Below are 8,012 nucleotides of genomic sequence, written 5' to 3'. Positions count from 1 at the left end.
GAAACCCCATCTCTACTAAAAACACAAAAAATTAGCTGGGCATGGTGGCACGTGCCTGTAGTCCCAGCTACTTGGGAGACTGAGGCAGGAGAATTGCTTGAACCTGGGAGGCGGAGGTTGCAGTGAGCTGAAATTGTGCCACTGCACTCCAGCCTGGTGACGAAACGAGACTCCATCTCAAACAAACAAACAAACAAACAAAAAACAGGTTTTTAAAAGGAAAACAGGGTTTAAAAAGAAAGGGCTCCAGTAATTCCTTTTCTAGGGCTATACCCTAGGGAAACTCTAAAATATGCATGAAGAGATACTTAGAAGAGTTCATGCCCGGGCACCGTGGCTTGTGCCTGAAATCCCAGCACTTTGGGAGGCTGAAGTGAGAGGATCACTTGAGCCCAGGAGTGAGAGACCAGCCTGGGCAACATAGGGAGACCCCGTCTCTACAAAAAAATAAAAAATTAGCCGAGCGTGGTATGGCACATGCCTGTGGTTCCAGCTTTCAGGACGCTGAGGTAGGAGGATCACTTGAGCCTGGGAGTTTGGGGCTACAGCGAGCTGTGGTTGCACCACTGCACTCCAGCCTGGGCAACAGAATGAGACCCTGTCTAAAAAAAAAAAAGAAAAGAAAAGAAAAGAAAAATTCATTGTAGCATTGTTTGTTAGAGCAAAAGTTAGAGAATAGCCTAACTGTCCATTAATGGGAGATTAATAATACAGTTTTATCTGTTAAAAGGAATGAACTAAAATTGCATCTGTCAACTTAAGTCTCAAAAAGTAGATTGAGTAAAAAAATACTAGAATCAATGTACAGCTAATTACTATGTATGTAAAAGTTAAATACATCAAATCCTACTGTATATTATTTGTGTACAAATATGCACGTGGGAGTGATACACTCAGCTTTAGAACAGTGGTTGCCTCTGAGGTGGGAAGGAGGAGACAGGGATGAGGTAGGAGATAGGCACTTCAGCTATATCTCAAACACTGTATTCCTTTTTTTTTTTTTTGAGACAGAGTCTCGCTCTGTCACCCAGGCTGGAGTGCAGTGGCGCGATCTTGGCTCACTGCAAGCTCTGCCTCCCAGGTTCACGCCATTCTCTTGCCTTAGCCTCCTGAATAGCTGGGACTACAGGCACCCACCACCACGCCCAGCTAATTTTTTGTATTTTTAGTAGAGATGGATTTTCACCGTGTTAGCCAGGATGATCTCAATCTCCTGACGTCATGATCTGCCTGCCTCGGCTTCCCAAAGTGCTGGGATAACAGGCGTGAGCCACCGCACCCGACCAAATACGTTATTCCTTAAAAAAAAGATCTGAAGTAAATTTTGCCTAATGTCAAGATTTATTAAGACTAGGTATTAGGCTAATGGATGTTTGTTATTCTGTAATCTTTTTTGCATCGTTGGAATATTTATAATACAGATGCTGCTACTGTGTTTTCATTTCCTTATAGGATTTCTTAAGTTTGTCATATTTTTATTAATATTCTGATTAATTAATCTACACTTGCAATTATTGTATATCTTTTTGATTTTTCTATCGTTGGTTGTAATTGTTTATGGTATATTTTACTGTTACACAGTGACCTTGCCTACCTTTATGCTTTATTTATCTAAATAGAAACTTCGGCTTGGCTTTGCTTTTGCACAGATGGCCGTTGCATTATCTATATGAAATTCTTATTATGATCTTCATTTAATCTGGTATTATAGTTTTATCTTTTGGAGAAACAGGATCTTGCTATGTTGGCCAGGCTGGTCTCAAACTCTTGGCCTCAAGCAATCCTTCTGCCTCAGCCTCCCAATGTGCTGGGATTATAAGCCTGAGCCAACATGCTGGGCCTGGTGTTATAATTTTTATAGCTTACCTTTTATTGGTTTCCTAGGGCTGTTGTAACAAATGATCACAAATAGGGTGGCTTAAAACAACAGAAATTTATGTATTTATTTAGAGATGAATGTCTTGATGTGTTGCTCAGGCTGGTCTTGAACTCCTGGCCTCAGACGATCCTCCCACCTTAGCCTTGCGAGTAGCTGGGCTTATAGGCGTGAGCCACCATGCTTGGCTAACATAAATTTATTCTGTGAAGTTCTGGAAGCCATAACTCTGCAGTCAAGATGGCAGCGGGGCTGTGCTTCCAGGGGACATTCTGTTCCTTTCCTAACCTCTTCCAGCTCCTGGTGGCTCCAGGTATTCCCCTGGCTTATGGCTACCTCCCTCCCATATCTGCCTCCATCTGCACATGACCTTCTCTGGGTATCTGGGTCTTCTCCTTCTCTGTCTTATAAGAACACTTGTCATTGGATTTAAGGACCACCCAGGTAATCCACAAGATTCTTAATTATATCTGCAAAGATACCTTTTTCAAATAAGACCACCTTTACAGATTCTGGGGATTAGGATATGGCTCTATCTTTTTGTCATTTGTCGGGGGAGGCTACTATTTAAGCGCTATAGCCCCTTATCATCTAACATGTTCTTTGCTGTGTCTTTCTGCTGCCAGCTGAAGTCTCTATTCCTGTGGAACTTTGAAGTTTGAAGTGCTTTAAAATCAGATCTTTTAAAAATCAAAAGTGTACATACTTCTTGGAATAAGCAATACCTGCTTATGATAAAAAACTCAAAATATCTGAAGGGCATTTGACTGAATATCTATCTTCCTTTCACTTATTTTATTTTTGTTTTTTAAAAATATTAGGGCTGGGCATGGTGGCTCATGCCTATAATCTCAGTACTTTGGGAGGCCAAGGCAGGAGGATTGCCTGAGCCCAGATGAGAACAGCCTGGGCACACACCTGTGGTCCTAGCTGTTTGGGAGGCTGAGGTGGAAGGATTACTTGAGCCCAGGATGTTGAGGCTTCAGTGAGCCATGATTGCACCACTGCACTCCAGCCTGAGTGACAGAATGAGACACCTGTCTCCAGAAAATATATATATATTTATAATATATAATATATCAAAGAAGGAAGATGGAGTAAGTACTAATGTTTTCAGTACGAAGAAAAGTACTCACACAGAGCCTGATATCTTCAGTGCAGATTTCAGGTTTAGGGCTCATACATTCAGGAAAGGGTCAGAAAAGATACTATGGAGACTCAATATATGATAACAGAAATTTCTTTTTTAAATTCCAAGAGGTTCATATTATATATCTAATTCATATTATATAGTTCATATTACTTATAATGTCTATAATATACACACACACACACAGACACACAAACACAGACACACACACACACACACACACACACATATCAGTATTTCTTTGAGCTACTTCTCTTAGCCTTTATTTTTTCATGTTTCCCTTAAATAGGAATAGGAGGTTTAGGGTTAAGGTTTGCCTTCCCATATATATATATATTTTTTCTTTTTTTTTTTGAGATGGAGCCTGTCTCCCAGGCTGGAGTTCAGTGGCACGATCTCGGCTCACTGCAAACTCCATCTCTTGGGTTCACGCCATTCTCCTGCCTCAGCCTTCCGAGTAGCTGGGACTACAGGCACCTGCCACCACGCCCGGCTAATTTTTTTGTATTTTTAGTAGAGACGGGGTTTCACCGTGTTAGCCAGGATGGTCTCAATCTCCTGACCTTGTGATCTGCCCGCCTCGGCCTCCCAAAGTGCTGGGATTACAGGCGTGAGTCACTGCGCCTGGCCTGCCTTCCCATATTTTTATGAACTGTATTTTTAAGTTTCCGTAGTATCTTTATCTTTCTCTTACTCTAATTAATTTTCTTGGGCAAGCCATGGTGGTTCACACCTCTAATCCTAGCACTTCGGGAGGCTGAGGTGGGGGATTGCTTGAGGCCAGGAGTTTAAGACCTAACGTGGCCAGCATAGTGAGACCCCATCTCTCTGTTTTTGTTTTTTTTTAATTTTTTTTGAGATGGAATCCTGCTCTGTCCCCCAGGCTGGAGTGCAGTGGTGTGCAATATTGGCTCACTGCAACCTCTGCCTCCCAGGCTCACGGGATTCTCCTGCCTCAACCTCCCGAGTAGCTAGGACTATAGGCACATGCCATCATGCTCAGCTAGTTTTTGTATTTTTAGTAGAGACGAGGTTTTACTGTGTTGCCCAGGCTGGTCTCGAACTCCTGAGGTCAAGTGATCTGCCCTCATCAGTCTCCCAAAGTGCTGGGATTACAGGCGTGAGCCACCATGCCCAGCCCAGTCCCCATCTTTTAAAAATGAAAAAACAATTTTTTTATCTGCTTATTTTTCTTCTCACACCCCAAAATCATGTTGGTACCTTTTCTTTAAAGGAAACAAAAAGCACCAAAATGATGCCAAAAGATAAAGACCTTTTCTAGCTTCTGCTGTTTTTGAAGCTTTTCTCCCACCCTAGGTGGCTACTTTCCCGACCCCCCCCACCCCCTTTGAGATGGAGTCTCACTCTGTCATCCAGGATGGAGTGCAGTGGCACAATCTCGGCCCACTGCAACCTCCACCTCCTGGGTTCAAGCAATTCCCCTGCCTCAGCCTCCCCAGTAGCAGGGACTACGGGCATGCACCACCACGCCCGACTAACTTTTTTGTATTTTTAGTAGAGAAGAAGTTTCACTGTGTTGGCCAGGCTGGCCTTGAACTCCTGACCCAAGGTGATCCACCCGCATTGACCTCCCAGAGTGCTAGATTATAGGTGTGAGCTACCACACCCAGCCAACGTTCTTAAGGATTGGCATAGTGTCTTCATTTCTGACTGCTCACTCCTTCAAACCTCCGTGCCCTATGAGAGTTTCACCAGCCGAGACCAGATTGCCACTCTGCACAGCCTCTTGGTATCATCATTTTTTTCCTTTTTCCTGAAATTCTCCTTATGCTTCATGCCACTGGTGTGCCCTTATTTATTTATTTAATGATTTAGCCAGATCTCATTACCCGTCATCTCCCTGATCTTTCTCTAGTCTTGACCCCCCTCTACATCTCCACTTCTGAACCTCAGGGGTTCTGCTTTCTCAGTCAATTTCCTGCTGGTACCTTAGTGTGAGATAACAAGAAATACACACATTGATCTCTGTCCCCAGTTCCAGGAACAGAGCTCCTAAAATCCTCATAAGTTTCTGAGCAGTAGGGTTACTAGGAGGCTCTTTTGTTCCAATATTTGGTGTCTGCCCCAGTTCCTCAGACAGAATACCTAATACCTTGTAGATAGGGGTACTAGAAGAATCTTTTGTTCTATGATTTGGTCTTTGACCCTCATTCTTGTCACAGAGCTCCAAAATCCCTTGGAATTTCCTGGGTGATAGGAGCATCTTTTGTTCTAAGAGGTGACTCTTAGTGCGCTCCTGGATGGTGCTGGTCACCAGAAAGACCAAGCCATGACCATAAACTTGGAGCTTTCAGTCCCAGCCCTGTCCTCCAGGGAGGGGAGGGGCTGGGGATTGAGTTAAAAATGGACTATGCCTCTGTGATGAAGCCTCCATAAAAATCCCTAAACTATGGTGTTCAGAGAGCATCTGGGCTGGCAAACTCATCCAAGTGCCAGGAAGATGGTGCATTCCCGCTCTGTGGGGACAGAAGCTCCAGCACTCAGGACTTTTGCAGACTCACCCTATGTATCTCCTCATCTGGCCATTCATCTGTATCCTTTATGGTGTCCTTCTTAACCAGTAAACGTAAGTAAAGTGCTTGCCTGAGTTCTGTGGGCCACTCTCGTAAATTAATCAAACCCAAGGATGGGTAGTGGCAGCCCCAATTTACAGTCAATCAGAAATATAGGTGACAACCTGCTCCTTGTGGATTGGCATCTGAAGTGAGGGCCATCTTGTAGGACTGAGCCCTCAGTCTGTGGGATCTGAGGCTGTCTCTAGGTAGACAGTGTAAGAACTGAATTGGATTAGAGGACAGCTGGTGTCTGCTAGAGAACTGCTTGGTGTGTGGAGAAATACCCCCACATATCTGGTGTTAGAGGTATTGAGTGACTGTGTCAGACAGTAGGAAAATCACTTTTTCCTCTGTCTTTTTAGACTTAGGTTCAAACTAGACACTGAACAGATTAACTTCCGCTGCTCATTTGTTCCTTCACCTGAGTTCCCATCTGCTGCTAGCACTCCCTTGCTCTCTGCCTAGGACTTGATGTCATCCTTGGCTCTTTTCTCTTCATTTTCCCTTACTTAGTCCTTTTAGGTCAAAAATATACATCTTTGTCATTTTTGTATCCCCGGCAGTTGCTCTGATGCTGGGCACGAAGTCAACACATCCTAAGCCTTTGCCGAATACATTGGTGAGTCCTGTTGGTTTCACTTTTGGGTAGGTCCTCTCCACTCTGTTCCTACTGTCACCCCCAGAGGTAGCTCAGGCCTTTGTTATCACTACACTGTGGCTCTAACCTCGCCTGCCTGGCGTCCCTGCCTGCCTAGTCTATCCTTTCCCATACAGTGGACACGTGCTGCAAGGTTATTCTTTTATGTGGCCCCCCTGTTACTATTTGCTACAAAACAAAGCTCCTACTTCTTAGCCCAATACTTAAGTCCCCGTGTGATCAGATTTCAACCTAACTTTCTAGCATTATTGCTCCTGGACCCTAAACTGCAGTCAACCTGATGCAGTCACTAGTCTCCATATATACTCTGGCCTTTTTTGACCATCTGCTCAGGCCTGTGCTGGTCCTCTTTCCCCTCATCCTCCTGGGTCTGAGTCTCCAACCCATCTTCCAAGACACCTCTCCCATGCCACCCTTTTAAGGAAATCCCGGAATCCTTTACTGGAAGTAATCTTTTCTTTCTCCTAGCTCCCATAGTTCTTGTACGGTGCCTTACTAATGGCATTTATCCCTTTGATCTAGATATATCTGGACTAATTTCCTCTACTAGTCTGTTAGCTACTTGAGATTAGACAATTTAGATGAATTTTTATATCCTCACACATTTCCCTGAGATGCTATTTACTTAATATTTATTAAAAGATGAATCTCCTTATAACTATTAAAGTTATAACATGATAGATATTGAGTGGTTCTATTTCCTAATTTTAATATTTGTTTTGTTGTTTATTTAAGACTTTGGTTTAGACAGACTGATAAAACAATTCCTTATATTTATTATATAAGTTAATCACTTTTAAGTTCAATTATGTTATGTATTCATTTCAATAGTAAGCACCAGCTTCCTTATTCAAATTTAGTTGTTGTTTTTCTCTCCAGGGTAGGTTTTTATTTAATGTTATTTGCCTTGCCCATTGTAAATTCATTTACCTACTTATTTCAAAGAGTGTGTCTGTTGGCAATCATATCTCTATAGTTTTCTATATCTTTGCTGCTATAAGAATGTGGATAGATTCCTATAGACCTTCCAACTTTCAACATTTTCTTTTGCTGTCAAGCAGAAAAGATAGTTAAGCTAGGTGCTTACCTTTATGTTCTCTTCTGTTTCATCTTTCTTTCATGGCAGGTTTTAAGACCCCTTAATTGTTTCTGAAGTTTAAAGAGTTGATGTGTTGGTGTCTGGTGGTCTTTCTTCGAGTCTCATGAGAATGTCTTCTCTGGGCCTTCTCCATATCTGAGGCCCGATGACATGATGATCTTTGCAATGTGCTTCTTTTATTTTCCCAAAGGTGCAGTTTAAATGTGTCCCCCAAAAGTTTATGTGTTGGAAACGTAGTTGCCATTGTGGTGATGTTAAATGGTGGCACCTTTGGGAGGCGATTAGGTCATGAGAGCTCTGCCCTCATGGATGGATTAATGCTGTCATTGTGGGAGTTTGGCCTTTTACTCTCTGTCTCACACACTCTTGCCCTCTCTTGCCCTCCCAACTTCTGCTCTTCTACCATGGGATGACTGTCAGATGGCAGTGCCATGCTCTTGGATTTCCCAGCTTCCAGAACTGTGAAAAGTAAATTTCTTTTTTTCTTGAGACGGAGTCTCGCTCTGTCGCCCAGGCTGGAGTGCAGTGGCCGGATCTCAGCTCACTGCAAGCTCCGCCTCCTGGGTTCACACCATTCTCCTGCCTCAGCCTCCTGAGTAGCTGGGACTACAGGTGCCCGCCACCTCGCCCGGCTAATGTTTTGTATTTTTTAG

At 43.3% G+C, this 8,012-nt stretch overlaps 1 protein-coding gene across 1 annotated transcript in view; it reads left to right on the top strand.

Moving 5' to 3' along the window:
* Positions 1-8,012, top strand: part of MCCC2 (methylcrotonoyl-CoA carboxylase 2 (beta)) — a 70,873-nt gene that overhangs the window by 18,355 nt on the left and 44,506 nt on the right. The window lies entirely within an intron of this gene.

The sequence above is a fragment of the Mandrillus leucophaeus genome, unplaced genomic scaffold (genome assembly GCF_000951045.1).
Source record: "Mandrillus leucophaeus isolate KB7577 unplaced genomic scaffold, Mleu.le_1.0 Scaffold281, whole genome shotgun sequence".
Taxonomy (NCBI): Eukaryota; Metazoa; Chordata; class Mammalia; order Primates; family Cercopithecidae; genus Mandrillus; species Mandrillus leucophaeus.
The sequence above is the reverse complement of the archived record's forward strand: the minus strand, read 5'-3'. Positions and strand labels throughout refer to the sequence as shown.